The following is a 12,026-nucleotide window of genomic DNA, read 5'->3' as shown; positions in this document are numbered from 1 at the left end:
TATATTATGATACACCAGCTAGATCTACTGTCTCTATTCAATTATGACAGAGCAGCTAGATCTACTGCCTCTATTATAATATGACAGACCAGTAAGATCTACTGTTTCTATTATATTATGACAGACCAGCTAGATCTACTGTCTCTATTATATTATGACAGACCAGCTAGATCTACTGTCTTTATTATATTATGACAGACCAGCTAGATCTACTGTTTCTATGTCTCTAATATATTATGACAGTCCAGCTAGATCTACTGTCCCTGATATATTATGACAGACCAGCTAGATCCACTGTCTCTATTATAATATTACAGACCAGCTATATCTACTATCGTTATGTCTCTTTTATATTATGATACACCAGCTTTGTCTACTGTCTCTATTATATTATGACAGACCAACTAGATCTACTGTCTCTATTATTTTGTGACAGACCAGCTAGATCTACCTTCTCTATTGTATTATGACAGACCAGCTAGATCTACTGTCTCTATTGTATTATGACAGACCAGCTAGATCTACTGTCTCTATTATAATATGACAGACCAGCTAGATCTACTGTCTCGTATATTCTGCCAGACCAGCTAGATCTACTGTTTCTATTATATTATAACAGACCAGCTAGATCTACTGTGTCTATTATATTATGACAGACCAGCTATATCTACTGTCTCTATTATGTTAGACCAGCTAGATCTACTGTCTCTATTATATTATGACAGTCCAGCAAGATCTACCGTCTCTATGTCTCTATTATATTATTACAGACCAGCTAGATCTACTGTCTCTAATATAATATGACAGACTAGCTAGACTTATTGTCTCTATGTCTCTATTATATTATGACAGACCAGCTAGATCTACTGTTTCTATGTCTCTAATATATTATGACAGTCCAGCTAGATCTACTGTCTCTGATATATTATGACAGTCCAGCTAGATCGACTGTCTCTGATATATTATGACAGAGCAGCTAGCTCTACTGTTTCTATTATATTATGACAGACCAGCTAGATATACTGTCTCTATTATATTATGACAGTCTAGCTAGATCTACTGTCTCTAATATATTATGACAGACCAGCTACATCTACTGTCTCTATGTCTCTATTATATTATGACAGACCAGCTATATCTACTGTCTCTGATATATTATGACAGAGCAGCTAAATCTATTGTCTTTAATATAATATGACAGACCAGCTAGATCTACTGTCTCTATTGTATTATGACAGACCAGCTAGATCTACTGTTTCGATTATATTATGACAGACCAGCTAGATCTACTGTCTCTAATATAATATGACAGACTAGCTAGACTTACTGTCTCTATGTCTCTATTATATTATGACAGACCAGTTATATCTACTGTTTCTATGTCTCTAATATATTATGACAGTCCAGCTAGATCTACTGTCTCTGATATATTATGACAGTCCAGCTAGATCTACTGTCTCTAATATATTATGACAGACCAGCTAGATCTACTGTTTCTATTATATTATGACAGATCAGCTAGATCTACTATCTCTAATATAATATGACAGACCAGCTAGACTTACTGTCTCTATGTCTCTATTATATTATGACAGACCAGCTAGATCTACTGTCTCTATTGTATTATGACAGACCAGCTAGATCTACTGTCTCTATTGTATTATGAAAGACCAGCTAGATCTACTGTCTTCATTATATTATGACAGACCAGCTAGATCTACTGTTTCTATGTCTCTAATATATTATGACAGTCCAGCTAGATCTACTGTCTCTGATATATTATGACAGAGCAGCTAGATCTACTGTCTTTATTATATTATGACAGAGAAGCTAAATCTATTGTCTTTAATATATTATGACAGACCAGCTAGATCTACTGTCTTTATTATTTTGTGACAGACCAGCTAGATCTACCTTCTCTATTGTATTATGACAGACCAGCTAGATCTACTGTCTCTATTGTATTATGACAGACCAGCTAGATCTACTGTCTCTATTATAATATGACAGACCAGCTAGATCTACTGTCTCGTATATTATGACAGACCAGCTAGATCTACTGTTTCTATTATATTATGACAGACCAGCTAGATCTACTCTGTCTATTATATTATGACAGACCAGCTATATCTACTGTCTCTATTATGTTAGACCAGCTAGATCTACTGTCTCTATTATATTATGACAGTCCAGCAAGATCTACTGTCTCTATGTCTCTATTATATTATTACAGAGCAGCTAGATCTACTGCCTCTATTATAATATGACAGACCAGCTAGATCTACTGTTTCTATTATATTATGACAGACCAGCTAGATCTACTGTTTCTATTATATTATGACAGACCAGCTAGATCTACTGTCTCTAATATAATATGACAGACTAGCTAGACTTACTGTCTCTATGTCTCTATTATATTATGACAGACCAGCTAGATCTACTGTTTCTATGTCTCTAATATATTATGACAGTCCAGCTAGATCTACTGTCTCTGATATATTATGACAGAGCAGCTAAATCTATTGTCTTTAATATAATATGACAGACCAGCTAGATCTACTGTCTCTATTGTATTATGACAGACCAGCTAGATCTACTGTTTCGATTATATTATGACAGACCAGCTAGATCTACTGTCTCTAATATAATATGACAGACTAGCTAGACTTACTGTCTCTATGTCTCTATTATATTATGACAGACCAGTTATATCTACTGTTTCTATGTCTCTAATATATTATGACAGTCCAGCTAGATCTACTGTCTCTGATATATTATGACAGTCCAGCTAGATCTACTGTCTCTAATATATTATGACAGACCAGCTAGATCTACTGTTTCTATTATATTATGACAGATCAGCTAGATCTACTATCTCTAATATAATATGACAGACCAGCTAGACTTACTGTCTCTATGTCTCTATTATATTATGACAGACCAGCTCGATCTACTGTCTCTATTGTATTATGACAGACCAGCTAGATCTACTGTCTCTATTGTATTATGAAAGACCAGCTAGATCTACTGTCTTCATTATATTATGACAGACCAGCTAGATCTACTGTTTCTATGTCTCTAATATATTATGACAGTCCAGCTAGATCTACTGTCTCTGATATATTATGACAGAGCAGCTAGATCTACTGTCTTTATTATATTATGACAGAGAAGCTAAATCTATTGTCTTTAATATATTATGACAGACCAGCTAGATCTACTGTCTTTATTATATTATGACAGACCAGCTAGATCTACTGTCTCTATTATAATATGACAGACCAGGTAGATCTACTGTCTCTATTATATTATTGAAGACCAGCTTAATCTACTTTCTATATTATATTATGACAGACCAGCTAGATCTACTGTCTCTATTGTATTATGACAGACCAGCTAGATCTACTGTTTCTATTATATTATGACCAGCTAGATCTACTGTGTCTATTATAATATGACCGACCAGCTACATCTACTGTCTCTGTCTCTATTATATTATGACAGACCAGCTAGATCTACTGTCTCTATTATATTGTGACAGACCAGCTAGATCTACTGTCTCTATTATATTGTGACAGACCAGCTAGATCTACTGTCTCTATTGTATTATGACAGACCAGCTAGATCTACTGTCTCTATTGTATTATGAAAGACCAGCTAGATCTACTGTCTCTATTATATTATGACAGTCCAGCTAGATCTACTGTCTCTAATATATTATGACAGACCAGCTAGACCTACTGTCTCTTATATTATGACAGATCAGCTATATCTACTGTCTCTATTATGTTAGACCAGCTATATCTACTGTCTCTATTATATTATGACAGTCCAGCTATATCTACATCTACTGTCTCTATTATGTTATGACAGTCCAGCTAGATCTACTGTCTCTAATATATTATGACAGACCAGCTAGACCTACTGTCTCTATTATATTATGACAGACCAGCTATATCGACTGTCTCTATTATGTTAGACCAGCTAGATCCACTGTCTTTATTATATTATGAGAGAGCAGCTAGATCTACTGTCTCTATTATATTATGACAGACCAGCTAAATCTACTGTCTCTATTATAATATGACAGTCCAGCTAGATCTACTGTCTCTATTGTATTATGACAGACCAGCTAGATCTACTGTCTCTATTGTATTATGACAGACCAGCTAGATCTACTGTCTCTATTGTATTATGACAGAGCAGCTAGATCTACTGTCTCTATTATATTATGACAGAGCAGCTAGATCTACTGTCTTTATTATATTATGACAGAGCAGCTAGATCTACTGTCTTTATTATATTATGACAGACCAGCTACATCTATTGTCTCTATTATCATATGACAGACCAGGTAGATCTACTGTGTCTATTATATTATTGAATACCAGCTTAATCTACTTTCTCTATTATATTATGACAGACCAGCTAGATCTACTGTCTCTATTATATTATCACAGACCAGCTAGTTCTACTGTCTCTATTATATTATGACAGACCAGGTAGATCTACTGTGTCTATTATAATATGACCGACCAGCTATATCTACTGTCTCTATGTTAGACCAGCTAGATCTACTGTCTTTATGATATTATGACAGACCAGCTAGATCTACTGTCTCTATTATAATATGACAGACCAGGTAGATCTACTGTGTCTATTATATTATTGAAGACCAGCTTAATCTACTTTCTCTATTATATTATGACAGACCAGCTAGATCTACTGTCTCTATTATATTATGACAGACCAGCTAGTTCTACTGTCTCTATTATATTATGACAGACCAGCTAGATCTACTGTTTCTATTATATTATGACAGACCAGCTAGATCTACTGTGTCTATTATAATATGACCGACCAGCTACATCTACTGTCTGTCTCTATTATATTATGACAGACCAGCTAGATCTACTGTCTCTATTATATTGTGACAGACCAGCTAGATCTACTGTCTCTATTATATTGTGACAGACCAGCTAGATCTACTGTCTCTATTGTATTATGACAGACCAGCTAGATCTACTGTCTCTATTGTATTATGACAGACCAGCTAGATCTACTGTCTCTAATATATTATGACAGTCCAGCTAGATCTACTGTCTCTAATATATTATGACAGACCAGCTAGACCTACTGTCTCTATTATATTATGACAGATCAGCTATATCTACTGTCTCTATTACGTTAGACCAGCTATATCTACTGTCTCTATTATATTATGACAGTCCAGCAAGATCTACTGTCTCTATGTCTCTATTATATTGTTACATAGCATCTAGATATACTGTCTCTATTATATTTTGACAGACCAGCTAGATCTACTGTCTCTATTGTATTATGACAGACCAGCTAGATCTACTGTCTCTATTATATTATGACAGTCCAGCTAGATCTACTGTCTCTATTCAATTATGAGAGAGCAGCTAGATCTACTATTCTATATGGGTCCTTATGGACCAGGTGTATATTCTAAGAGCGTTGTTATGTTAATGTTCCTTTTCTAACGGTCCACATGTTTTCTATCTATTGTCACTTTCAAAATTGAATGTATTTACATGTTTTCTGTCTGGACATGATGAGGACATTTTGTCAATGAAAAGAACAAGTAAACAACCCAATGTGTGTTTTTTTCTGTTAATATTGATGAGGCTTCACAGTCACTAAATGTTTTTAAATGGCCCAAAAATAAGAAACTCTTAGAACACAGAAACCCCAGAATAAGAAAATCTTAGAACACAGAAACCCCAGAATAAGAAACTCTTAGAACACAGAAACCCCAGAATAAGAAAATCTTAGAACACAGAAACCCCAGAATAAGAAACTCTTAGAACAAAGAGAACCCAGAATAAGAAACTCTTAGAATGCAGAAACCGCAGAATAAGAAACTCTTAGAACACAGAGAACCCAGAATAAGAAACTCTTAGAACAAAGAGAACCCAGAATAAGAAACTCTTAGAACAAAGAGAACCCAGAATAAGAAACTCGTAGAACACAGAAACCCCAGAATAAGAAACTCTTAGAACAAAGAGAAGCCAGAATAAGAAACTCTTAGAACGCAGAAACCGCAGAATAAGAAACTCTTAGAACAAAGAGAACCCAGAATAAGAAACTCTTAGAACACAGAAACCCCAGAATAAGAAACTATTAGAACACAGAGAACCCAGAATAAGAAACTCTTAGAACAAAGAGAACCCAGAATAAGAAACTCTTAGAACACAGAAACCCCAGAATAAGAAACTCTTAGAACACAGAAACCCCAGAATAAGAAACTCTTAGAACACAGAAACCCCAGAATAAGAAACTCTTAGAACAAAGAGAACCCAGAATAAGAAACTCTTAGAACACAGAAACCCCAGAATAATAACTTTTTGAAAAACGTTCTTTATTGCTCTGATCCAGGCTGGTTAGCAACGGTCGGTGCAATCCGGGATCCTTGGGACATCCCAACTCTGATTTTATCTCATTGATGTTGAAATTTAAAAAGGGTGAGGTAAGGGTTGTGGTTAGGTTGTGAGTGAGCTGTATTACAGAATCTCCCGTTGTGAAACACTGTCTAAGAATGGATCCTCCTCAACTAGGACTGAACTGCAGTACAGACTCTAGCCTATGGACTAGTATATTAAATGAACTGCTGTACAGACTCTAGTCTATGACCATAGTTCTTATTCCATGCTTTCTTCGTATCATTTTCTCACTCGCAATAAAGCAGAAACAACTTAACGTGGCACTGTTTACAGCCGACTCTAGAATTCTCAGCTGAGCCACGCCAATAACCTAAGATGGTGTCTACGTCCCAAATGGCATCTTATTCTCTATATAGTGCACTACTTTAGACCAGAGCCCTATGGATCCCTATTCCCTATATAGTGCACTACTTTAGACCAGAGCCCTATACAACCCTATTCCCTATATAGTGTACTACTTTAGACCAGAGCCCTATGGAACCCTATTCCCTATATAGTGCACTACTTTAGGACAGGGCCCGATGGCACACTATTCCCTATGTATTGCACTACTTTAGACCAGGACTCTATGGCACCCTATTCCCTAAATAGTGCACTACTTTAGACCAGAGCCCTATTCCCTATATAGTGCACTACTTTAGACCAGGGCCATGTAGTGGACTCTATAGAGAACAGGGTGCCATTCAAGGTATTTGAATGCCTCTGTTATTTTCATATTACAAAACGTTTTTCTGACTTGTTTCCTTTAAGGCCTACCTTTCAGGTGAGATGATATCAGCTATTCATTCGTTCTCCATCGAGCTGCTAAAACAGCACTTACACTATGGAGACATTAGGCGTGAAGAGACAGTACTGTCTGTCTAGAGGTCTACAGACTGTCCTCCTGGAGACAGTCCTGTCTGTCCAGAGGTCTACAGACTGTCCTGTCTGTCCAGTGGTCTACAGACTGTCCTCCTGGAGACAGTCCTGTCTGTCCAGAGGTCTACAGACTGTCCTCCTGGAGACAGTCCTGTCTGTCCAGAGGTCTACAGACTGTCCTCCTGGAGACAGTCCTGTCTGTCCAGAGGTCTACAGACTGTCCTCCTGGAGACAGTCCTGTTTGTCCAGAGGTCTACAGACTGTCCTGTCTGTCTAGAGGTCTACAGACTGTCCTCCTGGAGACAGTCCTGTCTGTCCAGAGGTCTACAGACTGTCCTGTCTGTCCAGAGGTCTACAGACTATCCTCCTGGAGACAGTCCTGTCTGTCCAGAGGTCTACAGACTGTCCTCCTGGAGACAGTCCTGTTTGTCCAGAGGTCTACAGACTGCCCTGTCTGTCCAGAGGTCTACAGACTGTCCTCCTGGAGACAGTACTGTCTGTCCAGAGGTCTACAGACTGTCCTCCTGGAGACAGTCCTGTCTGTCCAGACGTCTACAGACTGTCCTCCTGGAGACAGTCCTGTCTGTCCAGAAGTCTACAGACTGTCCTCCTGTCCTCCCAGATGTCTGTATTCAGACCATCAGCCCCAGATGTCTATATTCAGACCATCAGCCCCAGATGTCTGTATTCAGACCATCAGCCCCAGATGTCTGTATTCAGACCATCAGCCCCAGATGTCTATATTCAGACCATCAGCCCCAGATGTCTGTATTCAGACCATCAGCCCCAGATGTCTGTATTCAGACCATCAGACCCGTAGCCTACATATCAATGCATACACACAAACTGTCTAGATCAAATGGGGGAGAGTTGTTGTGCCGTGAGGTGTTGCTTTATCTGCCCTCATATCAATACATACACACAAACTATCTGGGTCCAATAGGGGAGAGGCGTTGTGCCGTGAGGTGTTGCTTTATCTGTTTTTTGAAACCAGGTTTGCAAGTTCCATGCAATAAGGGCTCTATATAATACTGAACACTTTCTTGAATTTGTTCTGGATTTGGAGACTGTGAAAAGACCCCTGGTGGCATGTCTGCTGGGATAAGTGTGTGTGTCAGAGCTGTATGTAAGTTGATTATGCAAACAATTTTGGTATTTTCAACACTGTTTATTGTAAAAAATAAGTGATGCAGTCAGTCTCTCCTCAACTCTTATCCAAGAGAGACTGGCATGCATAGTATTTACATCATCCCTCTGATTACAATGAAGAGCAAGACGTGCCGCTCTGTTCTGGACCAGCTGCAGCTTAACTAGGTCTTTCCTTGCAGCACTGGAGCACACGACTGGACAATAATCAAGATTAGACAAAACTAGAGCCTGCAGGAATTGCTTTGTGGAGTGTGGTGTCAAAAAATCACAGCATCTCTTTATTATGGACAGACCTCTCCCCATCTTTACAACCATTGAATCTATATGTTTTGACCATGACAGTTTACAATCTAAGGTAACACCAAGTAATTTAGTCTCCTCAACTTGTTCAACAGCCACACCATTCATTACCAGATTCAGTTGAATTCTAGAACTTAGGGAATGATTTGTACCAAATACAATGCTCTCAGTTTAATAGATATTCAGGACCAATTTATTATTGTCCACGCATTCCAAAACAGACTTAACAACCCTGTTAAGGGTTTCAGTGACTTCATTAGCTGTGGTTGCTGATGCGTATATGGTTGAATCATCAGCATACATGGACACACATGCTTTGTTTAATGTAAGTGGCAGGTCATTGTCTATAAGCATGCAAAAAGTCTGTTAATTTGTTTACAGAGGGGCCTCCCGGGTGGCGCAGTGGTCTAAGGCACTGCATCGCAGTGCTAGCTGTGCCACTAGAGATTCTGGGTAAGAGACCATGGGGCGGCGCACAATTGGCCCAGCGTCGTCCGGGTTAGGGAGGGCTTGGTCGGCAGGGATATCCTGGTCTCATCGCGCACTCCTGTGTTGGGCCGGGCGCAGTGCACGCTGACCAGGTGTTTCCTCTGACACATTGGTGCGGCTGGCTTCTGGGTTGGTTATGCATTGTGTCAAGAAGCAGTGAGGCTTGGTTGGGTTGTGTTTCGGAGGAAGCATGGCTCTTGACCTTCACCTCTCCCAAGGCTGTACGGGAGTTGCAGTGATGAGACAAGACTGTAACTACTACCAATTGGATACCATGAAATTGGGGGGTAAAAAAATAAAATTTACAGAGAAATAGCATTGTATTTGGTCAAACACAATTTTTCCCAACAGTTTTCTAAGAGTTGGCAGCAAGCTTATAGGTCTGCTGTTAGAACCAGTAAAGGCTGCTTTACCACTCTTAGGTAGCGGAATTACTTTGGCATCCCTTCAGGCCTGAGGACAAAGTCTTTCCTCTAGGCTCAGATTAAAGATATGACAGATAGGAGTGGCTATAGAGTCAGGCACCATCCTTAGTAGGAGTGGCTATAGAGTCAGGCACCATCCTCAGTAGGAGTGGCTATAGAGTCAGGCACCATCCTTAGTAGGAGTGGCTATAGAGTCAGCCACCATCCTTAGTAGCTTTCCATCTAAGTTGTCAATGCCAGGAGGTTTTTCAATATTTAATTTTTTTATGCATGAATATAATTGCTCACTGTTTGTCGTGGGCATTTCCTGCCTAAGTTTGCCCATTTTGCAAATGAAATAATCATTAAAATAATTGGCAACAAATTGTTTTGTGATGAATAAGTCATCTGATTTGATGAAAAATGGAGTTGAATTTGTCTTTCTGTCCATTATTTCATTTAAAATACTCCAAGTTTTTTTTCTCCATAATTCTTTATAACATTGATCTTGGCTTCATAATACAGTTTCTTCTTCTTTGTGTTGAGTTTAGTCCCATCATTTCTCAATTTGCAGTAAGTCAGCCAGTCAGATGTGCAGCCAGACTTATTAGCCACTCCTTTTGCCCCATCTCTTTCAACCATATAGTTTTTCAACTCCTCATCAATCCATGGAGCCGTAAACAGGTTCATGTTTATCAATAATTGGAAGAGGCAATTTCATAAATTCATCAAGTACAGTGTCTGGATGCTGCTTATTAATCACATCAGACCAACAAATATTTTTAATATCATCCTCATAAGCAAAATCTTTTGTATGATCTCTTATACACTATTTTAGACCAAGCGGTTGGAACTTTGGCTTTCCTGCATATAGCCACTATGTTGTAATCACTGCATCCAATGGGTATGGATATAGGTTTAGAATAAAGTTCTACAGAATTAGTAAATATTTGATCGATACATGTGGATGATATTGTTCCTGTATTGTTTGTAAACACCCTGGTAGGTTGATTAATAACCTGAACCACTGGTTACAGTGAGAAGCTTCCTCTTGAGCAGACAGCTTGATGAAAACCAGTCAATATTCAGGTCCCCAAGAAAGTAGACCTCTCTGTTTACATCACATCCACTATCAAGCATTTCACACATTATTTAGATACTGACTGTTAGCACTTGGTGGCCTATAGCAACACCCCAAAGAAAAGGCTCCCCCCCCCCACCCCCCCCCCCACCGATAAGAATTACACGGATATGGATAAATATATACAGCAACACCTCCCCCATAAGCATTACAGGGATATGACTGAATATATACAGCAACACCTCCCCCATAAGCATTACAGGGATATGACTGAATATATACAGCAACACCTCCCCCATAAGCATTACAGGGATATGACTGAATATATACAGCAACACCTCCCCCATAAGCATTACAGTGATATGACTGAATATATACAGCAACACCTCCCCCATAAGCATTACAGGGATATGACTGAATATATACAGCAACACCTCCCCCTTAAGCATTACAGGGATATGACTGAATATATACAGCAACACCTCCCCCTTAAGCATTACAGGGATATGACTGAATATATACAGCAACACCTCCCCTATAAACATTACAGGGATATGACTGAATATATACAGCAACACCTCCCCCATAAGCATTACAGGGATATGACTGAATATATACAGCAACACCTCCCCTATAAACATTACAGGGATATGACTGAATATATACAACACCTCCCCCATAAGCATTACAGGGATATGACTGAATATATACAGCAACCCCTCCCCCATAAACATGCCTGTCTCTTCTGTAAATGTTATATCCTTGTATTGCTACTGCTGTATCATCAAATTAATTATTTAAGTGAGTCTCAAATGGCTAATATATGAATGTTATCAAGTTATTGACTTTATTTCTAAAGCTGCATATATTAATATGAGCTATTTTCAGCCCTTTCCTGGGTAGCTTATCAGAGATAGACATAATACTGAAAAGAGCGAACAAAGCAAGAGAAAGACATATACATTCAGCAGTCCATTAATCAGTTGGTGTGTGTGTGCTGCGGGGTTGAGGCTACGAGCCCATAGGCTCGGCTCTCTCATCCCTTCCAGGCTTCTGGGAGGGAGGGTGGACAATTAATCTGTCATAGTGGATGTACGCAATGTCCTCACGCACTCTGGCAGTTTCATGGCTGGGATCAGTTCTTTCCTCTTCTGGCGCACAGTTTCAGGATAGTCCTCGCTGAGGAAAATATACGTTCCTCTCAAGTTCTTGACTCTTTCCAAAACAGCTACCTTGTCCTTGAACCTCAGGAACTTGACCACTATCGGTCTGGGCCTG

The 12,026-nt window shown here is 38.9% G+C and overlaps 1 long non-coding RNA gene across 1 annotated transcript; it reads left to right on the top strand.

Moving 5' to 3' along the window:
- Nucleotides 1-7,675: 7,675 nt before the first annotated feature.
- On the top strand, nucleotides 7,676-10,401 carry LOC149984733 (uncharacterized). Its single transcript, XR_016494890.1, has 2 exons — nucleotides 7,676-8,210; nucleotides 8,291-10,401. It is a non-coding gene; the product is annotated as an uncharacterized LOC149984733 (long non-coding RNA).
- Nucleotides 10,402-12,026: the final 1,625 nt, after the last annotated feature.

The sequence above is a fragment of the Oncorhynchus mykiss genome, chromosome 3, assembly GCF_057628025.1.
Source record: "Oncorhynchus mykiss isolate SJ-2025 chromosome 3, ASM5762802v1, whole genome shotgun sequence".
Taxonomy (NCBI): domain Eukaryota; kingdom Metazoa; phylum Chordata; class Actinopteri; order Salmoniformes; family Salmonidae; genus Oncorhynchus; species Oncorhynchus mykiss.
This window is presented reverse-complemented; position numbering and strand designations above follow the sequence as displayed.